This window comes from Miniopterus natalensis, chromosome 8, assembly GCF_054644295.1.
Source record: "Miniopterus natalensis isolate mMinNat1 chromosome 8, mMinNat1.hap1, whole genome shotgun sequence".
NCBI classification, from domain to species: domain Eukaryota; kingdom Metazoa; phylum Chordata; class Mammalia; order Chiroptera; family Miniopteridae; genus Miniopterus; species Miniopterus natalensis.
This window is the reverse complement of record NC_142088.1, coordinates 34,968,202-34,992,754: the sequence shown is the minus strand read 5'-3', so window position 1 is coordinate 34,992,754 and position 24,553 is coordinate 34,968,202. Positions and strand designations below refer to the sequence as shown.

Genomic DNA, 24,553 nt, shown 5'->3' with positions numbered 1-24,553 from the left:
ATTCATGCATCAATAATGAAGAAACAGCAATATGATTGCTTTATGGTAGCTTAGTGTAATCTATATGATTGCTTCATGGTAGCCTAGCCTGTACACTAGTGAATGAATCCTTGTAAAATGTTTATGGCATGTAGCATCACAGTCATATTCATAATACAGTATTGGAAACATTGTTAAATTTAAAATGATGCACAGTTTCTCCACATGGTAGAGGTAGGGGGTGGGGGAGGGAAGAAGGGGCAGAGAGGCACATATGATAAGGTAATGTGATTCTTTGAAAACAAAGTTATAAAACAGTAAAAAAGCTAACACATTATGACTTTTGTATTAAATATCACTCACCTGCATAAGGATAGGCTATCCACTTCCATACAAGTCTTGCACATTAATACTTAGGCAGTGATGATGGTGCTGAAGACACAAAAACATCTAGTACATATCTTGCCTTATAGTGACTAGATTTGCACATTTACACAACAGATAAGTTTATTAACTGTACAGCATGATAATTACTGCTCATTAAGTGGAAGTGGATCACCATAAAGGTCTTCATCCGTGATGTCTTCCTGTTGAGTAGGCGGAGGAGGAAGAGGAGGGTCTGGTCTTCCTGTCTCAGAGGTGGCAGAGGCGGGGGTGGTGGGAGGAGAGGCAGGCACACTCAGTGTAACTTTATGGAGCCACATCATTTCTGTCTGACATTTTTGCTTTTTCATTTCTCTAAAAAATGTTTCTGTGCTGTAAAAATCCTTCCTATGCAATTAACTTTAGTTCAGTCTCTATATCATAGAAAGGTCCATGTTGTAAAAGAAGTTGAAAGCAGTCTTGAATCATTGGAACCATTCTGCCAGATTAGTTAATGTTAGTTTGTTTTTTGGCACTGCTTTTTCTATACCTTCTTCCTCATCACTTGGCACCGATTCGGAAGCATTCATCTCCATCAAGTCATCTTCTGTTAATTCCTCCGGTGTGGTATCTGTCAGCTCTTGACTTTCTCCAAGATCCATATCTTGAAACCCTTTACCCCCCACCTTTTTTGCAATATCCACAATTCCATGATTTCCTAGATTGGCACCCTGTCATAAATCCTGTGAAGTCATTCACCACATCTGGACACAGTTTTCTCCATCCGGAATTTATTGTGTTGGGCTTGTTAGTTTTCACGGCTTTTTCTGTAACAACAATAGCACCTTTGGTGGTGTAATCCTTCCAGACTCTCATGATGTTCTCTATATCCAGGTTCTCTTCCATAGTGTTGACAGTCCTTTCCATAGGGCACGATGTGTTAAATGTCCTAATGGCTCCCTCATGTAGAGGCTGACTTAGAGACGTTGTACTTGGGGGATAGTAGAACACTCCCGTACCTTTGGTGTTGAACTCCTGGAGTTCTGCGTGGGCAGGGTCATTGTCCAGTATCAAAAGAACTTTAAAGGGCAGTCTCTTAATGGCTAAGTACTTCTGACTTCGGGGTCAAAGCATCGATGGAACCAGTATGGAAAAAGGGTTCTCATTGTCCAGGCCTTCTTGTTGTCATAAAACCAAAAGGCTGGCAGGTGTCGTTTCTCTTTTTCCTTCAAGGTTCTGGGATTAGCAGCTTTGTGGATAAGGGCAGTCCTGATCATCCTGCATTCACACAAAGCAGTAGAGTTAGCCTCTTCCTCTTGCCTTAAATTCTGGTGCTTCTCTTCCTTACTAATAGATGTCCTTTATGGCATTTTTTTTTTCCTTCCCCAGAATAGGGCACTTTCATCTGCATTAAAAACCTGTTGAGGCAGATATCCTTTCTCCTCAGTGATTTTCTTAATAGCGCCTGGGAACTCATCTGCTGCCTCTTGGTTGGCAGAAGCTGCTTCTGCTGTTATCTTGATGTTTTTAAAAGCCAAACCTCTTTCTAAAATTATCAAACCATCCTTTGCTGGCATTAAATTCTCCAGCTTTAGATCCTTCACCTTCCTTTTGCTTTAATTTGTAATACAATAACTTTGATTTTTCTCGAATCATATTAGAGCTTATAGTCAAGCCTTTCTTATAGCTATCCTGCACACACATAAAAGCTGCGTTTTCAGTACAAGATAAAAAGGTATTTCGTAAAAAGTGCAAGATTTTTATTCCTGCTAGTGTAGCTGCAGCAATGGCTTCAGGAATTTCCTTCTCTTTCTTTTTTTACAATGGTTCTTAGGTTGGATTAATTTATTTTGAAATGGTGGGCAACCACAGCAGCAGACCTCAATCTACTGTACATATTAAACAGTCCAGCTTTTTCTTGTAATGTCATGACTTTTCCTCTGCTTCTTGGAAGTGCTTCCAGCATCACTAGTGACACTTCATATGGATCCCATGGTGTTATTCAGGGTTTACGGTATTGCACTAAACATGATGAGAAAATAGACAAGAGCCGCAAGAGATCACTTTTTACTGAGATGTGTAATGCACTGGGGAGATGAACTGCTCACTGGGAGATGATTAGCATCACATGGCAGTTTAAGCAGATACTCAAACACTTGAGCACCCCACAATAGCAACAGGAGGTAGCAACAAAATTATTACAGTAGTATGGTATGTGCTGCAGTTAATTTTATGTAGTTATGACCTAATACTGCATCTTTACATTTTACATTTCTTTCCTCTGCAAATGGCGCCATGCATGATCTGTGAGTGTTGTGTGTGTAAGTTTTGATAAATTTTAACCTTTTGTAATAGATTTGTATATATTTTATAGTAGTGAATGATAAAATTGACTAGTATCTATGTTATATTTTATGCATTCATAATATACCTTTTTCTTAATTTTTTCAATATTCCAAGGCTACACAGTTCATATGTGAAGTTTTTTTTCAAATTGTCATGCATCTTCAAGAAAGAATGTCCTATCTAATCCTTGATGTTCCTCAATAATTGTTAATTTAATGCTAGTGTGATGTTTTTCCTAGGCATGGAATATTTTTGATGTTGAGAGATTGGGCACATTACAAAACAACTGAAAAGTAAATTATCTTTTTCACTGTCTATAAATCCCAATTATTAAACTGTCATATTGCTTTTGTTTATTGTAGTGTATATGCCTGCTTGCAGTCAGTGAACAATTATAATTTTCTTTTTTTCAGTATTTACTTATTTTTTGTTAATCTTCACCGGAGGATATTTTTTTCCCCATTGTTTTTTTTCTTTTCTTTTAGAGAGTCGAAGGGAGGGGTGGGGAAGAGAGAGAGAGAAAACATCAACGTGAGAGTGCGACATTGGTTGCCTCTCACATGTGTCCTGATCCAGCCAGCGCCAGGGATTGAACCTGCAACACAGGTTTGTGCCCTTGACCAGGAATCGAACCTACAACCCTTTGGTGCATGGGCTGACGCTCTAACCATTGAACAACACAGCCAGGCCTTTTTTTCTTTCATTAAAGTTCACTGAAATTTTCTTCTGGCTCCTATAGATGCTAACACTAATTACACTAGGAAATGTAAGAAGCACCGTTTAAGATTTATTGATACCAAGAATTGTAAGGTGGTATTAATGAAGCATATTGGTACTTAGCTATTCTATAAATGCTTTTTTAATCATAAAAAGTACAATCTATTATTATTTTTCTTTTATTATGTTTCTTCATAAACTATTCCAGTTTTTTAATACACTTTTTACCCTTCATTAATTGTCCTCTAATGTATTTGTATCTTGATATCGTAAATGCTGTTTCTATTTTCTGTTCTATTCTAGCCAGTGGTTATAATAAGAATTCAGTCACATCCTTTTTTTTTTTTTTTTTTACCTTTTCTGGATCATCATAGTGTTTAACCAACGGGAAACAGTAAGGTGAAAGTCTACCAAAGTATTACTTCTGGTATAGTACTGGTGTAATAATTAGAAAATATGTATTTGTGGTGAGCTGTACTCTTTTGTATTTTATTTTTATTATTTTTTTTAACTTCTCTTTATTGTTGATAGTATTACAGATGTCCCCATTTTTCCCCCCATTGATCCCCTCTACTCCACATCCACCCCACTCCCAGGCCTTCCCCATACCAGTGTCTGTGTCCATGGGTTATGCTTATAAACATGTAAGTTCTTTGATTAGTCTCTCCCCACCCCCTCCCCCACCCCCACCTTCCCTATGAGATCCTTTAGTCTGTTCCCTGCTTCTGTCTCTGGATCCATTTTGTTCATCAGTTTATTTTGTTTATTACATTCCACATATGAGTGAGATCATGTGGTACTTGTCTTTCTCTGACTGGCTTATTTCTCTAAGCATAATACTCTCCAGCTCCCTCCATGCTGTCCCAAAGGATAAGTGATCTTTTTTATACCTGCATAGTATTCTATGGTGTAAATGTACCACAGCTTTTTTTATCCACTCATCTACTGATGTGCACTCGAGAAGAATGCATATTCTGCAGCTTTGGGGTGGAGTGTTCTGTAAATGTCTGTTAAATCCATCTGATCCAGGGTGTCATTTAGGGTCACTGTTTCCTTGTTGATTTTTTGTATGGAAGACCTATCCAGTGAAGTCAGTGGGGTGTTGGAAAGTCCCCTAGTATGACTCTCTTGCTGTCGATCTCTTCCTTAAAGTCCTCTAGAAGTTTTTTTTAATAAATTTAGGCGCTCCTATGTTCAGTGCATATATGTTTATCAGGGTTATATCCTCTTGTTGGATCAATCCCTTTAGTATTATGTAGTGACTTTCTTGTCTCTCATTATGGTCTTCATTTTGAAGTCTATTTTGTCTGATATGAGTATTGCTACCCTAGCCCTTTTTTTTTTTCATTTCCATTTGCATGGAAATTTTTTTTCCATCCCTTCACTCTCATCCTGTGTCAGTCTTTTGTTCTGAGGTGGGTTTCTTGTAGACAGCATATATTTGAGTCACATTTTCTTATCCATTCAGCCACCCTATGTCTTTTTATTGGAGCATTTTAATCCATTTACATTTAAGGTTATTATTGATACTTATGTATTGCTATTTTAATTCTTTATGTCTGTGTTTCTCTTTCTCTCTATTTCTACTTCTAATTACAGCAGCTCCTTTGACATTTCCTGCAATGCTTATTTGGTGGTGATAAACTCCTTTAGCCTTTTTTTGTCTGGGGAGCTCTTTATTTCACCATCTATCTTCAATGATAGTCTTGCTGGAGAGAGTAGTCTTGGTTTCAGATCCTTGTTTTGCATTACCTTGAAGACCTCATGCCATTCCCTTCTGGCCTGTAGAGTTGCTGATGAGAAGTCAGCTGACTGTATGGGAGCTCCATTATAGGTAACAGCTTGCTTTTCTCTAGCTGCCTTTACAATTCTCTCTTTGTCTTGAATTTTTGGCATTTTAAGTATGATGTGTCTGGGTGTGGACCTCTTTAGATTCTTCTTCCTTGGGGACTCTCTGTGCCTCCTGAACTTGTGTGCCTTTTTCCTTCATCAGGTTAGGGAAGTTTTCTGCCATTGTTTCTTCAAACAGGTTCTCTAACCCTTGCTTACTTTCGACCTCCTCTGGCACTCCTATAATGCGAATATTGTTACGTTTCATGTTGTGCCGCAGCTCCCTTAAACTGTCCTGGTTTTTAATTGTTTTTTCTTTTTGGATCTCTGATTGAGTGATTTTTTTCTACCCTGTCTTCTAATTTGCTGATCCAGTCCTCAGCTTCCTCTAATCTGCTGTTTATTCTTTCCAATGCATTCTTTATTTCTGCTATTTCATTCTTAATTTCCTTCATAGTTTCCATATCTTTTTTCATGCTGTTGAGTATCCTTACAATCAGCATTCCAAACTCTATATCTGATAGATTACTAATCTCCATTTCATTTAGTTCTTTTTCTGGAGACTTCTCTTGTTCTTTCATTTGGGACTTGTTTTGTTGTCTCCCCATTTTGGCTGCCTGTTTGGGTTTGTTTCTATGTATTAGGTAGATCTACTAGGACTCTGAGTCTTTTTGGAGGGTCTCTGGTGCAAACCAATGTTAGACGCAGTTTGTGACTGGCCTTGAGCACTCTGGAGCTGTCATCAACCCTCCACTTGAGGTTTCCTCTGCTGGGGCTGGGTGCAGTTGGATAGGACCAAGATGCACAGCAAAGTCTGCTTTTCCAAGGCCGGGGTCCAGAAGCAGATCATGCAAAGACTCAAAGCACTCTGAGGTCTGCCTCTGCCTCCAGGCTGATTAATCTGATTCTCTTAATAAGTCTCAGGCTGTAGGAACACCATAGAGTGGAGCAGCTGGTTGTTATCAGTCTCTTAGCTGGCTTCAGGCTGTAGAAACTCCTCTGGGTAGGGCAAGAGGCTTTCCAACAGGGTGGGGCTATCGCTTCCTCTCCCAGGCATAAGTAGCAAATTGTCTGCATGAGAAAGATGTCCTCTGCAGTATGGGGGAATGACTCGGCACAGAAATCCAGAGGGGCGTTGCCTGACCTCACTCTCCACACAGACTCTCCCACAACCCCAGACTCTCCCCGCACAGCTCCAGTCCACTCTGCCCTCCCTCTGCTGGAGCCCAAGGTGAGTGGCTGCACAGGAAACTTTGTGCGTTGGCCCTTTAAGAGGGTGCCTGCATTTCCAGCCGCTTTTCCCTGCCAGACAGAAACCCTGCTGCTTTTCACAGCCAGATGTTATGTGGGCACCTTTCTCAATTTTCGTGCTCTTAGCTGGGAAGCGCAGCCTGGGGTGTAGGCCCCAGAGCCCTCAGTGGGAACCCCCACAGCTGAGATCTCCCTCGACCCTCAGCTGCTGCCTGTGGGAGCCCAGCCAGCCCCCTCGCGTCCGCGCTTCCTACCCGTCTCTGTGTGGTCTCCACTTTTCCTCCTTGGTTACGAGGGTCCTCTAGCTCGTCTTCAGTTGCAGTTGGTTATTCAGGATGGTTTTTCTATATTTTAGTTGTAATTCCAGTTTGGTCCCGGGAGAGAGTCAGTGTAGCTTCCACTCAGCCTGCTGCCATCTTTAATCTCCCTGTTCTTTTGTATTGTAATTGTGTTTTCTACGTAGATCTCATTTTCCGTCAGTGAAATCAGTAGAAGGCTTGATTTCAGATGTGTTTGAATTGGCTATTAACATGTAATTGTCCTACTGTTTCTCGGTTGCCCTGTCCTTTATAATATTGAAGTGTTGTTTTTGAGATGGTTGCTTTTATTTGATTTCTTTTTAAAATAAGAGTAGTGGTTGATATTTTTAACAGTAGAAGAAGTTAAAGGGATATTTGTGTTTCTAGGTTTGCCTATCTGCCCTAATATTTGTGTGGTGTAAGGGAGATTATCTACAGAAACTACGCAGGGTTGTTTTTTTTATATATAATTTATTTTTTTAAGTTTATCATTATTGTTGAGAATATTACAGATGTCCCCTTTTTTATCCCCATTGGTCCCATGTCTGTGTCCATGGGTTATGCTTACAAGCATATAAGTCCTTTGATCTCTCGCCATCCACTCCCCCCTCCTCGCCTTCCCTCTGAGATCCCTCAGTCTGTTCCAAGCTTCTATGTCTCTGGATCCACTTTGTTTATCAGTTTATTTTGTTTACTATATTCCACATATAAGTGTGATCATGTGGTATTTGTCTTTCTCTGACTGGCTTATTTCAGGTGGCATAATACTTTCTAATTCCCTCCATGTTGTTCCAAAGGATACAAGATCCTTCCTCTTTACAGCTGCATAGTATTCCATGGTGTGGATGTGCCCCAGCTTGGGCTGTTTCCAGATCTTAGCTATTGTAAATTGCGCTGCTGTGAACACAGGGGTGCGTAAGTTCTTTGTGATTGGTGTTTTGGGTTCCTTAGGATATATTCCTAGCAGTGGGATCACTGGGTCAAATGGCAGGTCAATTTTTAATCTTTTGAGGAAACTCCATACTGCTTTCCATAGTGGCTGCACCAGTCTGCATTCCCACCAGCAGTGTACCAGGGTGCCCCTTTCTCTACACCCTCGCCAGCAAATGTAGTTCGTTGATTTGTTGATGGAGCCATTCTGACAGGTGTGAAGTGATACCTCATTGTGGTTTTAATTTGTATCTCTCTGATGATTATCGATGTTGAGCATTTTCTCATATGTCTCTTAGCCATTTGTATGTCCTCTTTGGAGAAGTATCTATTTAGGTCCTTTCCCCATTTTTTAATTGGATTGTTTGTCTTCCTTTTGTTAAGTTGTATAAGTTCCTTATAGATTTTAGATATTAACCCTTTATCCTATGTGTGGTTGGCAAATATGTTCTCCCATAAACTGGGCTCCTTTTTTGTTTTGTTGATGGTTTCTTTTGCTGTGCAGAAGCAAAAGAAGATTTATTTTGGTATGCAGGTTTTTAATACTGTCAGATTGAAAATTATCCTATGTGGAGGTGTAAAAATTCTAGTAGGATTGTCACTGTTTTAGTTAGTAATTGTTTTATGGCTGCCAAAAATGGATTGAGTAGTTACATATGAACTTTGTCTCACAGTTAGATATAAAGGGAAAACAGAAGCTAGTAGAACTTTTTCTCAGTATCATATTATACTTTCCCTTCTTCCTGTGTTTGGATAAACTGTTTTTAGTGAGACTTTAGAGTAACTAAAACTACATTTGTCTGATAAAACCAATTTAGGGGAAAAATCCGTTTGGTAAAAAGTATGTTCTAGAATATTGAAGATATGTACCTCCTGCGGGTAGTTCTTTGTTACACCTTCTTCCTTTTTTTTTTTGGAATTTTACTCCTACATGGATGTGCTTATTGAGAGTACTCAAGTTTGTCTCACACTTTTATTTGTGCTTTGATTACCTCTGCAAAAATGAACCTACTGATTTCTTTCTTAGTGAGTGCCCTGCGTTAAAACTTCCTACTAAAGACTTAATCAGCTTTAACTGCACATCATACAACAGGCAGGTCCCTTTTGGACTTAATCTATTATAAGTCCCTTACTTTGTTAGTAGAATCAAGGATGGATTTAGTGAGGACCGCAGGGTCTTGACTCATTTTTTATCAAAGCTGAAACAGAAGTCTCTCTCTAGGCTCCAGTCCAGTGTTCTTTTCAGTGCTCCTCAAACAAAATTTTCTTTTTGAAAGATAACCTAGTGGCTGTAAAGGAACCATGATACAGAAGCGTCATTTCTAACTGTATTAGTTGCCAGGTAATGTTCTTCCATTCTTCAGCTTTCATCTTTTTAAAAAAAAATGTTTTGTATTGATTTCAGAGAGAGGAAGGGAGAGAGAGAGAGAAAATTGTCAATGATGACAAGAGTCATTGATCAGCTGCCTCCTGCACACCCCCTGCTGGTGATCAAGCCCTCACAACCTAGGCATGTGCCCTCAACCCAGGCATGTGCCCTGACTGGGAATCAAGCCAAGATCTCCTGGATCATAGGTCGATGCTCAGCTGCTGAGCCATGCCGACTGGGCTTCAGCTTTCATCTTAATGCCAACATTGTGTGAGCTATAACAGTTTAATCACTGAGATCCTCTGGCAACTAGTGTTATAAAAATTGGATCATAGCATTATTTATTGTTTTCATTTTAGGTGTGTTTTTTTTTTTTTTTTTTTTTAAAAACAGTTTATTTAAAAAGTCACAGAGGTAGAAAAGGTGAGCCAGCTGGGCTGTGTGGGCTCAGGAAATAAGTTACAGATGCAAAAAAAGGGGCCCTTGGCCCTGGCCTATGTGGCTCAGTTGGTTGAAGGTCATTCTGTGTACCAAAAGTTTGCTGGTTCAATTCCTGGTCAGGGCACATCTCCAGGTTCTGGGCTCGATCCCCAAAAGGAGGCTTGCAGGAGGTGGCCGATTGATGTTTCTCACATCCATATTCTCTCCCTTTCCTTTATTCTCTCTCTTCAAAATCAAATAAAGTGTGTGTGTGTGTGTGTGTGTGTGTGTGTGTGTGTGTGTGTGTGTGTGTTTTTTAAAAAAAGGCCCTTGGAGCTTAGAGAGAAAGGCAAAGGTAATGCCTGGAGGAAAGACCGGAGAAGGCACAGGCGCAGATGTGCTTCAGAGGGGGACACACCCATTTTAGCTTTTGAAATGAATGAACCATATTTTCTCGTTTTAACTGCTTTTAGTAAGAACAAATTATAAAGATCGACTGTAACTTTCTTCCCCAATTATTTAATTTTACATTATAGACAATGATTTTATTTGCTTTAAAATGCTCTGACTGAGGTTTATTAGGCAAAGTGGACTCCATAGAATGCATAATTTTTTCTGTCACTTTAGTGTTTTCCGAACTAAACTATCATTTTATGTGGAAGGGTAGTGCTATTTTCTCCACTGCAAGGCAGAGGACTCGGTTACTAGATGGGAAGGGGAAATTATCTTCTTTTGAGAAAAAGCAAGCTACAGATTTGTTTTGCCCTTGCCAACAATGGCATTTTGGAAGAGTGTATCTATCTATTCCTTTCTAGTGTAACAATGCTGATTAGGTCAGCAGCACTGACTAGATTATTCTTAGCGCATCTGTTACATTTAATATTGTATATTATAAATTTTCAAACATAATTCAGGAAAATATTTTGTCTTATTCATTTGATAGAGGGTCAGAGTGTTTGTTCGTTGAAATTGACATTTGAATCAGAATTGTCTTAGGATTTACATTATTTCCTAGGTAGTTTGCTGTATATTTTAGGTATTTTAACAGCTCTTCAAAAACCAACATGGTCAAGGGGTGTTGTATGTCTGCATACAGGCGTGCACATGGACATACACTCTCATGGATTCATGTCTGTGTGTTTATAATTGATTTTAAGACATTTATTTGAATACTACATGTTGTCAGATAAGCACACAGAGGTTTAACATTTACTGGTATAAAGTAATCTCTTAATGTCTGAAGCCAGTTTGGAAGATCTGACTAGTAAAATAAGTACATTATATTTTTTTGTACACTAATGGTTTGATACATAGACACACATATTTAAATATATATTTGTTTGTAATTAACATCTACTTTTTGAAGTAAGATAGTAAGCCATTTGATGGCATCACACATCAGACTAAAGTTTTACCATTATAGTACATATATAGTCATGAATTTAGGGATATTGATAAATATCAACATTTCTCCTACTGAATATTTCTGGAGTCCCTTCTACGTGTTAGACATTACTTGGTGTTGATAATGTAACAGTGAATAAATCAGGCTTATTCTCTGCCCATATACTCCTTCCTTTTCAGTCAGGAAAACATATATTAATTTTTTAAAATTGCAAATATGTTAAGTGTAAAAAAGGAAAGATACTAAGTGTTATGATAGTGTACCATAGGGGTTGTGTTATTATCTATTGGTATGTAATAAACTATCCCACAAGCTAGTGGCTAAATAGCAAACATTATTATCTCATACTTTCTGTGCGTCAAGAATTTGAGAGAGCAGTAACTGAGTGTTTCTGATTCAAGATCGTCCGTGAAGTTGCAGTGACGGCATCAGCAGGCTATAGTTATCTGCAGACTTGATTAGATTGGAGAATCCATTTTCAAAATGTCTCACTCACACAGCTGTTGGCAGGAGGTCTCAGTTCCTCACTGGCTGTTGGCAGGAGGCCTTAGTTCCTCACCATATAAGGCCTCAATAGGCTACTTAAATGTCCTCATAACGTAGCAGCTAACTGCCTCCAGAATAAGCAGTGAGAAATAGAGAATGTGGAGGGGGAACATGGCTTCTCCCTCTGGTCTAGGCTTCCTTAAAACGTGATAGCTGGGCCCTGGCTGGTGTGGTTCAGTGGTTAGAGCGTTGGTCCACTTAACGAAGGGTCGCAGGTTTGATTTCCGGTCATGGGCACGTACCTGGATTACACATTCAATCCCCAGCCCTGGCTGGGGTGCATGCAGGAGGCAACCAATCGATGTGTCTCTCTCATGATGTTTCTCTCTCCCCCTCCCTCCGTTCCACTCTTTCTAAAAATAAATGAAAAAAAAATGTCCTCGGCTGGGGATTAACAAAAAACCCCCAAAAGCATGAGAGCTGGGTTTTAAGGGCAAACATTCTCAGAGAGAGAAAGGACTAGAAGGGGCTAGATGGAAGCTGCATTGCCTTTTCTGACCTACCATGGAAGTCATACAGCATCACTTCTGTTACATTCTGTCCATGAAGGTTATCTCAGGGTCCCACCCAAATTCAAGAGAGGAGAAAGAGACCATGCCTCTTAATGGGGAATGGCAAGTTCTGGGAAAGCATTTGGAACACAAGTATTGATGTCATTTTTGTAAAATATCTGTTGCAGAAGGGAGAACAAGAAGGGATGCTGGCAGATTAGTTAGCATGCTTGTAGTAGTCCAGGAAGGAGATGATGTGCCGGGGGGGATGGAAAGAAGCAGATATGTGTAAGAGATATGCCACAAGATGGACAGAGTCTAGTGACTGAAAAAATGTGGATGTGAAGGAGATGGGATGTTAGGGATGACCCCCTGTTTATGACATGAGCAATCAAGTGGATGTGCCATATTCTGGGATAGGAAATCCTGGAGAGAGACCAAAGTGCGGATGGAAGTTTTGTTTTTATTTTTGTTTTCACTGGTTGTGGTTGTGGTGGGGTGAGGGTGAGTTAGGGGAAAGACTCGCTGAGTTCACTTAAATTGAGTTCGAGTTACATGAAGGACATGCATTGTAAATGGAATGTTGTTAGTCTAGCTCACAGAAGCCACCTGGGCTGGAAATAATTATTTGAGAGTGTTAGATGTATAGATGGCAATAGGTAGGTATGGTTAAAGTTCCTGTAGTTGAATGCAGACTGAGAATGTAAAAAGAGAAATAAAAGCTCTAAAGAATGTCATCTTTTAATGATTGACTCGAGGATGCCATGTCAGCAAATAAGACTGAGAAGTACTAGCCTGAGAGGTAGGAAGAAATCAAGAAGGATGTATGTCAAGGAAACCTAAGGAAGATGGTGTTTTGTGGGTGTAACAAAGTCATGCCAGTTGAGGATTAAATAATGGTTAGTGGAGTTGGTCTCTTGGAGGTGACTTTAACAAAATTGTTTTTGAAGAGGAGTGGAGGTGAAAACAAGTTGGAGTGCTGTGAAAAGTGAGTGGGGAGGGAAGGAATGGAGATGCCCCATGAAGCAGCTTAGTTTGGTCAAGTTGGGCAGGAGAAGGGACTAGGAAAATGAAGTAAAGAGATTTTTTTTTTTTTAAATTTTAAATTTATCTTTACTGATTTCAGAGAGAGAGAAACATCAATGATGGGAGAGTCGTTATTGATCGGCTGCCTCCTGCACACCCTGGACTGGGGATCGAGCCCGCAACCTGGGCATGTGCCCTGACCGGGAATCAAATCGCGATCTCCTGGATCCTAGGTTGATGCTCAGCTGCTGAGCCACGCCTGGTGGGCAAGAGATTTTTTTTAATTAAAAATTTCCCCCCTTTTTAAAATGGAAGGGGCTTGACACCTCTAAATGTTTACTTAAGGATCAAGAGAGAAAGAAAGGACAGAACTCTCTCTGTACTGTCAATTTTGTGTGAAAGCCAGAGCATTCGGAAGGATATTTGAAAATTAAAAGAAGGTGTTTATGGCCCAGTATATTAACCCACTCCTGCATAGGCCATTTTAAAAATGCAGAGTTTTACTTAGCTTTACTTTCTCATGTAGCTTATATGTGTTCTTCCCAAATCAGATTGGTCACTTGCAGTTTTTTGGTTTTAATAAACTAGAACATTTGTCAAGAACTGCAGTATTTATTGAGACAAAGCAGGGATAGATAGTACTTGATGGATTTTTACAATAAAGGTGAACAAAAGTAAAGGATTTTCCTTTTTAAAAAACCAAGTGGTGAAGTAAATGATAAGGTATAATCTCGAGGAAACAAACTAATGGCAGTGTTAAAAGACAATGTCAGCATTCTTGGGAAAATGAACAATTTTCCATTAAATGATAAAGGCAAGACTATTTTTACTTTGAACTTATCATTTCGACAGATAAGAATAGGTTAAAAACAAGCTAACAGGCAAAGAAGTCCCCAAGAAATAATAGACATTTAAAAAATTGACATGCCCTGGCCGGTTTGGCTCAGAGGTTAGAGCGTCAGCCCATGGACTGAAGGGTCCCGGGTTCGATTCCAGCCAAGGGCACGTACCTCGGTTGCAGGCTCAATTCCTGGCCCCGCATGTGGGAGGCAGCCAATTGATGTGTCTCTGTCACATTGATGTTTCTCTCTCCCTCCCTCACTTCTGCTCTCTCTGAAAAGCAATGTAAAAAATGTCCTTGGGTGAAGATTAAAAGAAAAAAGAAAAGATGCAACAAATTTCATCAAAACTGAATGGTAACAAAAAATTGGGGAGTGCTTAAGAGAATGTAAAGATGTCCAGAATAAGTGGAATAAGTAAAGGATCACTTGGTCTTTGTCCCATATACTGGAGATGAGACTCAAAAAGATTAAGTTATTAGCTCAGTAGTTCATAGCTGACTCTACTGGAAGAGCCCAAACTATAAGTCAGGTCCTCGTCTCTGTTGAGAATGTTATGTGGTACCATGGAGCATGTTAGAGCTATAAAAATGAGACTGGAGTAATTACCAGTGAAGATTTTTTAAAAAGCCTTTGGAATAAATGGTAGTGAGCAATGTAGTGAGTTTGGTGTTAGGGGAATTGAATTTTAATCCTAAATCTGCTGCCAATTTAGCTGTGCAAACCTGAACATGACATACCTTTACCATCTTTATACCTTTTTGTCTTTATCAATACAATAATGGAGTTGGAGCCAGAGCTAAAAAAAAAACCGTACACCAACCCTCACATTTATTGAGCACCAACTATGTTACAGACATAGTGTCATTTTTTTAATACTTTCTCTTTTAGTCCTTATAGCACTCTTTGAGCCCCAGGTAGCTTGGCAAGATTACCTGGCTAGTAAGTGAGGAAGGTAGAGTTCCAACTCAAGTCTGTCGACTTCAAAAGTGGTGCTTTTTACATAGCATCCGTAGACCAAAACTTAATTCTTTTTGTACTATTTTAACAGCCATTACCCTATCAATGTGTCAATACTACTGTAATTTACTAGATATTTTCCTTTAAATCTATATTCATATTTTACCTAAATATGAGAAGGAAACTGCTTGATAAATAAAAACAAAACTAAACAAACTGGTGCGAAAGACTGAAAATAACAAGGAACTCTACCTTTCTCTCTGAAAAAAGAAAAAGAATATATGAAAGGTAGGAAGAACCAAGGGCCCAGAGAGAAAGAAATCTCTGGGTTAGAAGCTAGAGCCTGAACAGTTCAGAGAAGAGGGTTTGGGACTAGCAGTTTGAATCCTATCTGAGAACTGTATCACAGACAAGAACATGGGGAATGGAGTAAGGAGTTCCTGGATCTGATTTAATGGAGAGAGCTGGGGGTGGGATACATAGTTGGGCCAGGAATAGAACCTGGGTTATAGGAGGGTCTGGAACTGAGGGTGGAACTCTCCCCTAGAGAGGGGAGGAGGGTAGAACCTAAAGAAAGGACATAGGGTTTGGGAAATCTTGAAGAAGCATAGGACTGGAGTTCAGATTAAAGCAGGACAGTGGCCAGGGCACTCCAGACATGGAAGGAGTGTGCAGGTAAAGGCTGAGACCCAAGAGGGGCCACTGACACAGGTAAGGGTAGGGCCGGTAAGAGGGGCTCAGAAATGAAAGCTTAGAGGTGGGTGCACCTGAGGTTGCAATTCTGGAGACTGACTTGGGGGCATAGGAGGAAGAACCAAGTATAATTCACTCCTGTTTAAGCCAACAGTTTTTCTCCTCAGATTGGACTGTTAGTGCAACAATTCTGGGCAATTTTCTCCAAGGGAAGACAGTTTTTGCTTACAGTCTAAAATCATCTCTTGCACACCGCCCCTTTCAGTAAATGTGACTGCTTCTAGATTTGATTTATCTGTCCCTTCTAGACCTGGGTTCTCCCTTGATCTGTTTTGTGTAGAAGTACTTACTCTTTAGTGTCATATGTTGCTTATTTAAAAACAATGTTAAATAAAAGGTGTTGAATCTTTCTACTTATATATTGCTTAGAATACTCCTTTAGCTTGGTTTGTCTTTCAGTTGCCAAATAAAAAGGGGACTTTGATACCCGGGAGATAGAGCAGTTGACCTGAGGGGTGCAGCCTGCTGCTGCAGGTTTTCTTGGTTACAGAATCCCATCCCTCATGGTGTCAACCATGTCTTTCAAATCCTCTGAGCTTGGTTGACTTTTTTTTCCATTTTCTTTCAATAGCATCTTCTTGTTTTTCTCTTTCTACTTAGAAAATCAACCTAGTTAATTGTGTTTTAATTTTTACCAAGTGGCACATAATGAGATTGCTGTGGTTACTGTGCTTTGTCTTCATTCATGCCTGTTGGACTTGGATTGCTTTACTCTTGGTACTTTATTGGCTATCTCTTCTAAAATGAATATTATTGAAAAAGATTATATTAGTACTTAATGCTAGTAAAATCTAAAGCACACTATTTATATTTAAAGATTCAAACCTTCTTGGAGGAATGTATTCTGGTGATGCACATACATGCATAAATACACAAATAGACACACGCACACACACACAAGCTCATGTATTTATACATCTGGTTAATATTTTCATCTATATGCATATATATAGTTATTTGACCTATAGGAACACATAGTCTGTGTGCTGTATATCTGTAGGTGGTATATGTACATATATATACACACCTATATAATATACATATATATACCTATAAACACATACACACCCATATATATGTATATGTGTGTATGTGTATATATATATATATACCTTTAAACATATATACACACACACTTTAGTGTAGATGATCCATTTATTATTAGTTTTTGTGCCAAAGGACCCAGGGAAGTGTAGATAGTTAAAACTGTGTGCTGTTCTTATTTGCTGACACCTCTGCATTTTGTTTCAATTTCTAATGTTTGTTTTTTCACTAGGCCATTTGATCAGGTTCTGAAGAGCTTGAAGTAATTTTAATTGCAGGAATTAGGACTTTTTCATATTCTGGTTTTCCATTCTCACATTCTTCATTTTTTATTTGAAACAATGGTAATATCTCAATGAATGGCCATAGTGCAGTAGTACAACATATAATTTTTTTTTTTCAGTATCTGGAGGATCTAGAAAAGTTCATGCCTCTTGTATAGGGGAGAATTATTTTCCTGATAAACAATAATCTGGGCTAGGAGCAGGAGAGATCTAGGTTCTCTGGTCTCAGACTTTCGTAAAACGAGGAAGTTGGAAACACTAAAACTCTAAAGTTCCCCTGCAGCTCTGAAATTTATGAGGATATGGGTCTGTGAAACTCTTTAGTTAAATCATTGGAGCATGATCAACCAGTACTCAAAATTTACATCACTCAGAAGCATATTAATTTTGCATTAATCTCCTTTTGGCCCCTACAGTATAAACTTTTAAATTTTCAAAATATAGGGTGCAGGGGCATTTTTAACTTACTTTAGGTTGTAACTTTGAAAAGCACAGCCTGGATTTTATTTTGCATTTTGAAAGAATAATAGCAACTACAGAACTGAAGAGTTGGGAGCTTCATTGGTAATTACATTAAATTTTATTTTCATTGGAGAGCACACTGTATCAGTGATATATATAGTTTTTAAGTTTGTTTTACTGTTAGGTTCTTTTTTTTTTTTAAGATTCATGAATTAGTTTCTTTGGATTGCATAACAAACTACCAGAAACTGTGTGGCTTTGAATATAAATTGATTGTCTCACTGTCCTGGAGGCTATAAGTTCTCAAAAGCAAGGTGTGGGCAGGACCATCTTCCTTCTGAAACCTGTAGGGGAGAATCTTTCCTTACCCTCTTCTAGCTTCTGGTGTTTGCAGGCAGTCTTTGGCATTTCTTGGTTTGTAGATGGCATCATTCCAGACTCTGCCTCCATTGTCACATGGCCATCTTCTCCCTGAGTTCTCTGTGGCTCTTCTTCTTACAAAGATAGAAGCCTTGTTGGATTAAGTGTGACTCATCTTGCCCTAGCCAGTTTGGTTCAGAGGTTAGAGGGTCAGCCCACAGACTGAAGGGTCTCGGGTTCGATTCCCAGTCAAGGGCATGTTGAATAGTTATTTGATAGGATATTTAACCTTTTCAATGAGATTGTCTTGAAAATAACATTAATTTTGCTAACTGTCCATTTCAGGAAGATTTATCAAGATGATTGGAAAAATAAGTTCAGTCAGTTCTCATTTGCAGTGTTTATGTTCTGTAATGCTGCCATAGACACTGAATTAGGGATTACTGAAGCATTGCTCCTGACGGAAATGCAGGGTTAGGTTTCTGTGAGCCTCTGGTTATATTTTCCTCAACAGATCAGTACATAACCTGGTTTATATTTGTTTAAAAGACACCTTTAATATACATTGTTAATTCATTAACATTGAACCTATGGCATTATAGCTCATGCCTCAACAAAGCGTATGTTATCTAACATTTGTCTCATAAAGCACATCAGAGCCTTCTTGCACTTAGGGACACTAAAAGCACTTCAGCACTGTGCCTAGGGGCCATTTGAAACAGTAAATCACCAATAAAAAGCAAAAAACTTGTTACTAAATAGACCTTGAGTACTCGTTTACAGTATGAGAGCTGAAACCAGAAGGCAGAGTTGCCTTGTTCTATGTCAGCTGGGACTCAAATTTTTTGCCACTTAGCACATGCCTCTAATGACTGCAAAAAGAAAGGGTTGTTGCTAGTATTGATTTGAAGTTTACAGATATATTTTGGGGAGTAGGTGAATTCACAAATACAAAATCCATGAATAAATGAGAATCACCTATATACTGAACAGTGAAAGAATGAGTTATATTAAGTTGTTAAAGTTGGATTCATATACTTTTTATCTTAATGTTTACAGTAAATAGTATATCCTCTATCTTTGTCTTCTGAGTTCTCAAATATAACCACAAAATCTCCATTATCAATATTTAAAACAAACAATGTAAATTAATTTATTGCCTTGCTCTTTTATTTGGTGATGAGGAATCATGAGTTACTGTGTGGCATCCATCAGAAAGAAGACAGAGGACCTTGGCCAGTGTGGTCAGTGTGTGGTACCCCTTTCCTAACTGACTCAGCAATAATTATCCTCTTTAAGTAACTCCACTGACAAATTCTGGGTATTTCTGGGCATAAAAATCAGGAATATCCAAACTATCTTGGTATCATCATTTACCGGATGTGTGACTTTAGGTCAGTTAAGTTCTTTGTGCCTCTGTTTCTTTTGTACAATGAGAATAATAGTATCTACTTTATGATTTGAGTGTGAGAATTAAATAAACTGTACCTACAACAAACTTAAAAATAATGCCCACCACTTAAGTTAGTACTGTTGTTATCATCATCCTTAATTTAAGTAAACCCTTTTTATTCCTCCCTACCCCTTTCTATCATGGGTGATAGAAAAATTGAAAAACATGTGCTTATGATATTTCTTATATTTGTAACTTCTCTGTGTACTCATGGTTATCATAGATCTGACTAGTCACTCGCTGTCCCCCCGGCCTCCTAACATTCTAAGGAAGGAGATAAACAAGTGAATGATGGATTATGTTTAGACTTGATTAAGAAAAAGTGAGACTCCATCCTACCATCCTGTCATTTACTCACTACGTACAAAATAATTCAGAGATGTTTTCAAAAAGGAAGGAACATGTAATAAAGTATTTTGGAAACTGAATTTTAATCATCATTCAGTGAGCAAGCAATAACCAGATTAGGTCAAGTTCCAATAAACTAGAATTGTAGAACTATAAATTATACTTTGAATTTTTTCCCAGTTTCTTTTCAAACTTTACATTATATATAATGATATTGTAAAGACATAATTGTGATGTGTTGCTATACAAATATGGGCCAGTGTTACAATAATCTGTTTTCTCTCAACATTTTATTATGAAAATGTTTAAACATACAGCAAAGGTAAAAACTTTATAGTGACTCCCTGTATGCACACCAACTAGATTCTATTATTGAATAATTAATTTTTATAAAGGCAGTTTGATGTAGCAGTTTCATAAATGAAAAACTACATACTAGAACACAAATATGTGATCTCTAGAATCTACTAAAAATAAAGGGTGCCTTTTTTTTTCTACTTAGGAGATTTGCTTGAATTGTAGGAATTAAAATGTAATTTCAGAAGTAGGTTTTTCTGATGTATATCATCATACTGTTTTTTCATTCAAATCATTAATAAAAATACAATAGCAACAGCAGTGTGCTCACTTCGGCAGCACATATACTAAAACTGGAACTATACAGAGAAGATTAGCATGGCCCCTGTGCAAGGATGACACAGAAATTCGTGAAGCGTTCCATATTTTAAAAAAAAAAGAAAAACAAAACTCATGATCCCATTGATAAGACAGCCAATTAAAAAAGTATTAAAGATTTTTAGAATCCAGCATAACCATCTCCTGTGGCTTTAGTCACGTGTCAGTGGGTTCTGGGCCTAAAGTTGGAAGTATTCTCAGTTAAAAATACCAAATAGTTTTTAGCGACAACAGTGTTTTTGAGGTACAGTTTAGGTTTTAGGGTGGATCTGGGCGTTTGCCCAGAAACCAGACCACTTTGTACAGTATACTTGAATTCCTAAACGTATTCACTAGCCTAGACACTCTTCCTAAATAGACCAGAAACCCTGCTATTAATAACATATAAGATCGTGAAGTAAGTTTGCTTTCTGTAAATGTTTTTATTACCAGTGTTTTATTTACAAATGTAATTTTCACAGTATCATATTAATTTTTTGTCATTGAAGTTGTTACCTGTTTTTTTCCCTGGTAGTTGATGTGAAATGTATTCAGCCTTGTTATAACCTTGATGTTTTCCTTTATTTTTTATTATGAAAACAGGTATAATTGCCTGGAATGTGTATTTAAGGGTATTCTTTTAGAATAGTAACCTAAGAAGTACCGATAGTCATAGTTGTTAAATATCATATGTCATTTTTCTGGATTTAAGTAACTGTAATACTGTGTTATTGAACTTGTCTCAGAAATTATGGAAATGCGGAGTCATTATATTAAATTAATTCTGGATTTGAATCATATTATTGGCTATTAATAATCTTCTACATTCACATCTACATATATTAGCAGTAAAGAATCATTTTGGTGACAATCTAAATGTTTGACTCTGGCCCTTTGTATATGAGATTTGTTCCACCATCACTTCCACTAGATTACATTACATTGGTTGGACTGCCTATATACATCTTTTGTGTCAATTGATATGGTTATGTTTAAACCTGTGATGATAGCAGTATTGATATTGTACATATATTGTCAGTAAACTTATATTAGTTTGATATTGATTGAAATTCTTGTCCAGCTTGAGTCTATTGATCATACAATATTTTGTATAGTTCCTGTGGTTATTGTAAATATAAGGCTGCTAACCAGTTGCCCAGTCAATTTATATTTTAAGTATTTTGATTTGGTTTTACTAATAAGCCAGAAATATCTCCATGAAGCTACTTGTTTGTTAGTAAAACGATTGTGAATGAGAATTGCGTAGACTATTTGAACTTTTAATTTTATCTATTTTTCCTAATTTACACTACATTTAGGAATGATCTTAGTATATTTATTAAAAATTTATTCAGAATTTTTAAAAATGTTATCTGCAACTTTTAACATTAAGGGTCATATATTTTATAAGAATGTGAATTTCAAATTCATAACAAGTGTGTGTATGTATATGGATATTTACATGTGTGCATATGTCTATAAATTAAATCTTAGAATAAAAGAAGAACTGTAACAGAAATGTAAGTAAGTTTTATAGTACAATATCTGGCTTTTTGCTTTTCTGGATAAGATATTAGTAACTGCATCATGGCCAGCCAAACCTCTTTGTTGAAATGAGGGGCATGGTTAACCATAATTAAAAATGCCAAATAAATTTGAAAGTAGAACTGTTTGGCCCATTAAGTGAAAAGATCTTACCAGGAATTCCTACATGGAAAGCCATTTAAGTCTGAGATTTAACTTTAAAAAAAAAAAATCTTTATTGTTGAAAGTATTATAGATGTCCCCCTTTATCCCCCATTGATCCCCTCCACCCCGCATCCACCCCACCCCCAGGCCTTCCCATAGCAATGTCTGTGTTCATAGGTTATGAATATAAGCATATAAGTTCTTTGATTAATCTCTCCCCACCCACTCCCCCACTCCCACCTTCCCTCTGAGATCCCTTAGTCTGTTCCATGCTTCTCTGTCTCTGGATTTATTTTGTTCATCAGTTTATTTTGTTCATTATATTCCACATGAGTGAGATCATGTGGTACGTATCTTTCTCTTACTGGCTTATTTTGCTTAGCATAATACTCTCCAGTTCCATCCATGCTATTTCAAAGGGTAAGAGATCCTTCTTTTTTACAGCTGCTGAGATTTAACTTTTAAAAAAATAAAATTCATTTATAGGTAGACATTTTAAAAATATTATATCGTTTGGTCATTATAGGCTATAGAAATGCTATACTTTTACTTCCCCTCACCCAGATGAGATTTTAAAAATTATTCTCTTGCTACTTAAAAAATATAGATTCTATCTATATTCCTAAACAATTTATCTTTTGGTTATTTTTGAGCATTATATACTTGGTATAATGTAATTAGACTTCTGCCTTTTTGTTTTTTTAAATTTTCAGTGAGATATAATTGATGTGTAACATTTTATTAGTTGGCAGGCGTATAAAAGTGATTCTATATATGTATATATTGTGAAATAATCACAATAAGTTTACCTAACATCCATAACCACATATAGTTAAAACATTTTTTCTTCTGATGAGAACTTTTAAGATTTACTCTTCTAGCATATTTCAAATATAAAATACAGTATTGTTAACTGTAGTCATTATGCTACATCCCAGGACTGACTTCTTTTATAACTGAAAATCTGTACATATTGACAAACTTTACCCATTTAGCCCATTCCCTTCCCCCCACCTTTGGCAGCCATCAGTCTGTTCTCAGTATCTAAGTTTTTTTCTTTGCTTGTTTGAAGATCCCACATGAAAGTGAGATCATAAGGTATTAGCTTTTCTCTATTTGACTTAATTAACTTTACTTAACCATAACGCCCTCAAGATTTATTCATGTTGCCACAGATGGCAAGATTTCTTTTTATGGCTGAATAATATTCGCGCGCGCGCGTGTGTGTGTGTGTAATATTCGTGTGTGTGTGTGTGTGTGTGTCTCTACACATTTTCTTTATCCATTCATCCCAGTGAACACTCAGTTTGCTTCAGTGCCTTGGCTATTGTAAATAATGCTGCAATGAATGTAGGGGTTCATGTATCGTTTTGAGTTAGTGTTTTTGTTTCCTTTGGATACATACCCAGAAGTGGAATTGCTAGATCAATATAGTAGTTCTATATTTATCTTTTTGAGAAACCTATATGCTGTTTTCCATGGTGGCTGTACCAATTTACATTCCCACAAATGGTGCCACAAGGGTTCTCTCTCTTCTCCACATCTTCACCAACACTTTTGTCTATTTGATGATAGCAGTTCTAATCAGTGTAAGGTGATTATCTCATTGCAGTTTTGATTTGCATTTCCCTCATGTTGAGTACCTTTTCATGTACCTTTTGGCCATGTGTATGTCTTTGGAAAAATGTCTATTCAGATCTTCTATTTTTTGAATCAGTTTTTTTTTCTTCTTTTGCTATTGAGTTATATGAGTTCTTTATGTACTTTGGATATTAACCTCCTCAGATACATGATTTGTTAATATTTTCTCCCATTCTATAGATTGCCTTTTCATTTTGCTAATTGTTTTTTTTTTTTTTGTGCCAGTGGTTTTTAGTTTGATGTAGTCCCACTTGTTCATTTTTGCTTTTTTGCCTTTACTTTTGGTGATTGATATCAAGGAGCTTACCCACCTATGTTTTCTTCTTAGAAGTTTTATTGTTTCAGGTCTTAACATTCAAGTCTTTAATCCATTTGGAGTTGATTTTTTTTTTGGTATGGTGTAAGGTAGTGGTTCAGTTTCATTCTCTGCATCTAGCTGCCCAGTTTTTCCAGTATTATTTATTGAATAGACTTTTTCTGCATAATTCTTGGCTCCTTGGTCATAAATTTTAATTGACCATATATGTGTGGGTTTATTTTCTGGGCTGTCTATTCTGTTCTATTCCTTTTATATCTGTTTTTATACTGTTTTGATTATTATAGCTTTGTGTTAAAGTGTGAAATCAGGGAGTGTGATATCTGGATTTGTTCTTCTCAGGATAGCTTTGGATTATTAGGGGGTCTGTTGGGGTTCCATACAGTTTTTAGGATTCCTTTTCTGTGAAAAATGTCACTGGAATTTTTAAAGGGATTTCATTGTATTTGTATATTGTTTGGGGTGGTAGTATGGACATTTAACAATATTAATTCTTGCAATCCGTGAGCATAGGATATCTTTCTATTTATTTGTATCTTCAGTTTTTTTCATCAGTGTCTAATGGTTTACAGTGTACAGATTTTTCACCTCCTTAGTTACATTTATTCCTAAATATTTTATTCTTCTGATTGTGATTATGAATGGAATTATTTTCTTAATTTATCTTTCTGATAGTTTGTTCGTATCATCTAAAAATCATTTTCTGCAATGGGAAAGCTGTATCAGGGAGGTATTCCATTAGCAAAACCTGAAAACCAAAAACTTATAATCACCCTTC

The 24,553-nt window shown here is 37.4% G+C and overlaps 1 protein-coding gene and 1 non-coding gene across 2 annotated transcripts in view; both read left to right on the top strand.

The window, feature by feature from the left end:
* The window catches only part of UBE2E3 (ubiquitin conjugating enzyme E2 E3), a 69,037-nt gene that overhangs the window by 27,681 nt on the left and 16,803 nt on the right, over positions 1-24,553 (top strand). The gene's annotated exons all lie outside the window — the stretch shown is intronic.
* Positions 20,096-20,202, top strand: LOC148092600 (U6 spliceosomal RNA). The gene has a single exon (XR_015714953.1). It is a non-coding gene; the product is annotated as a U6 spliceosomal RNA (small nuclear RNA).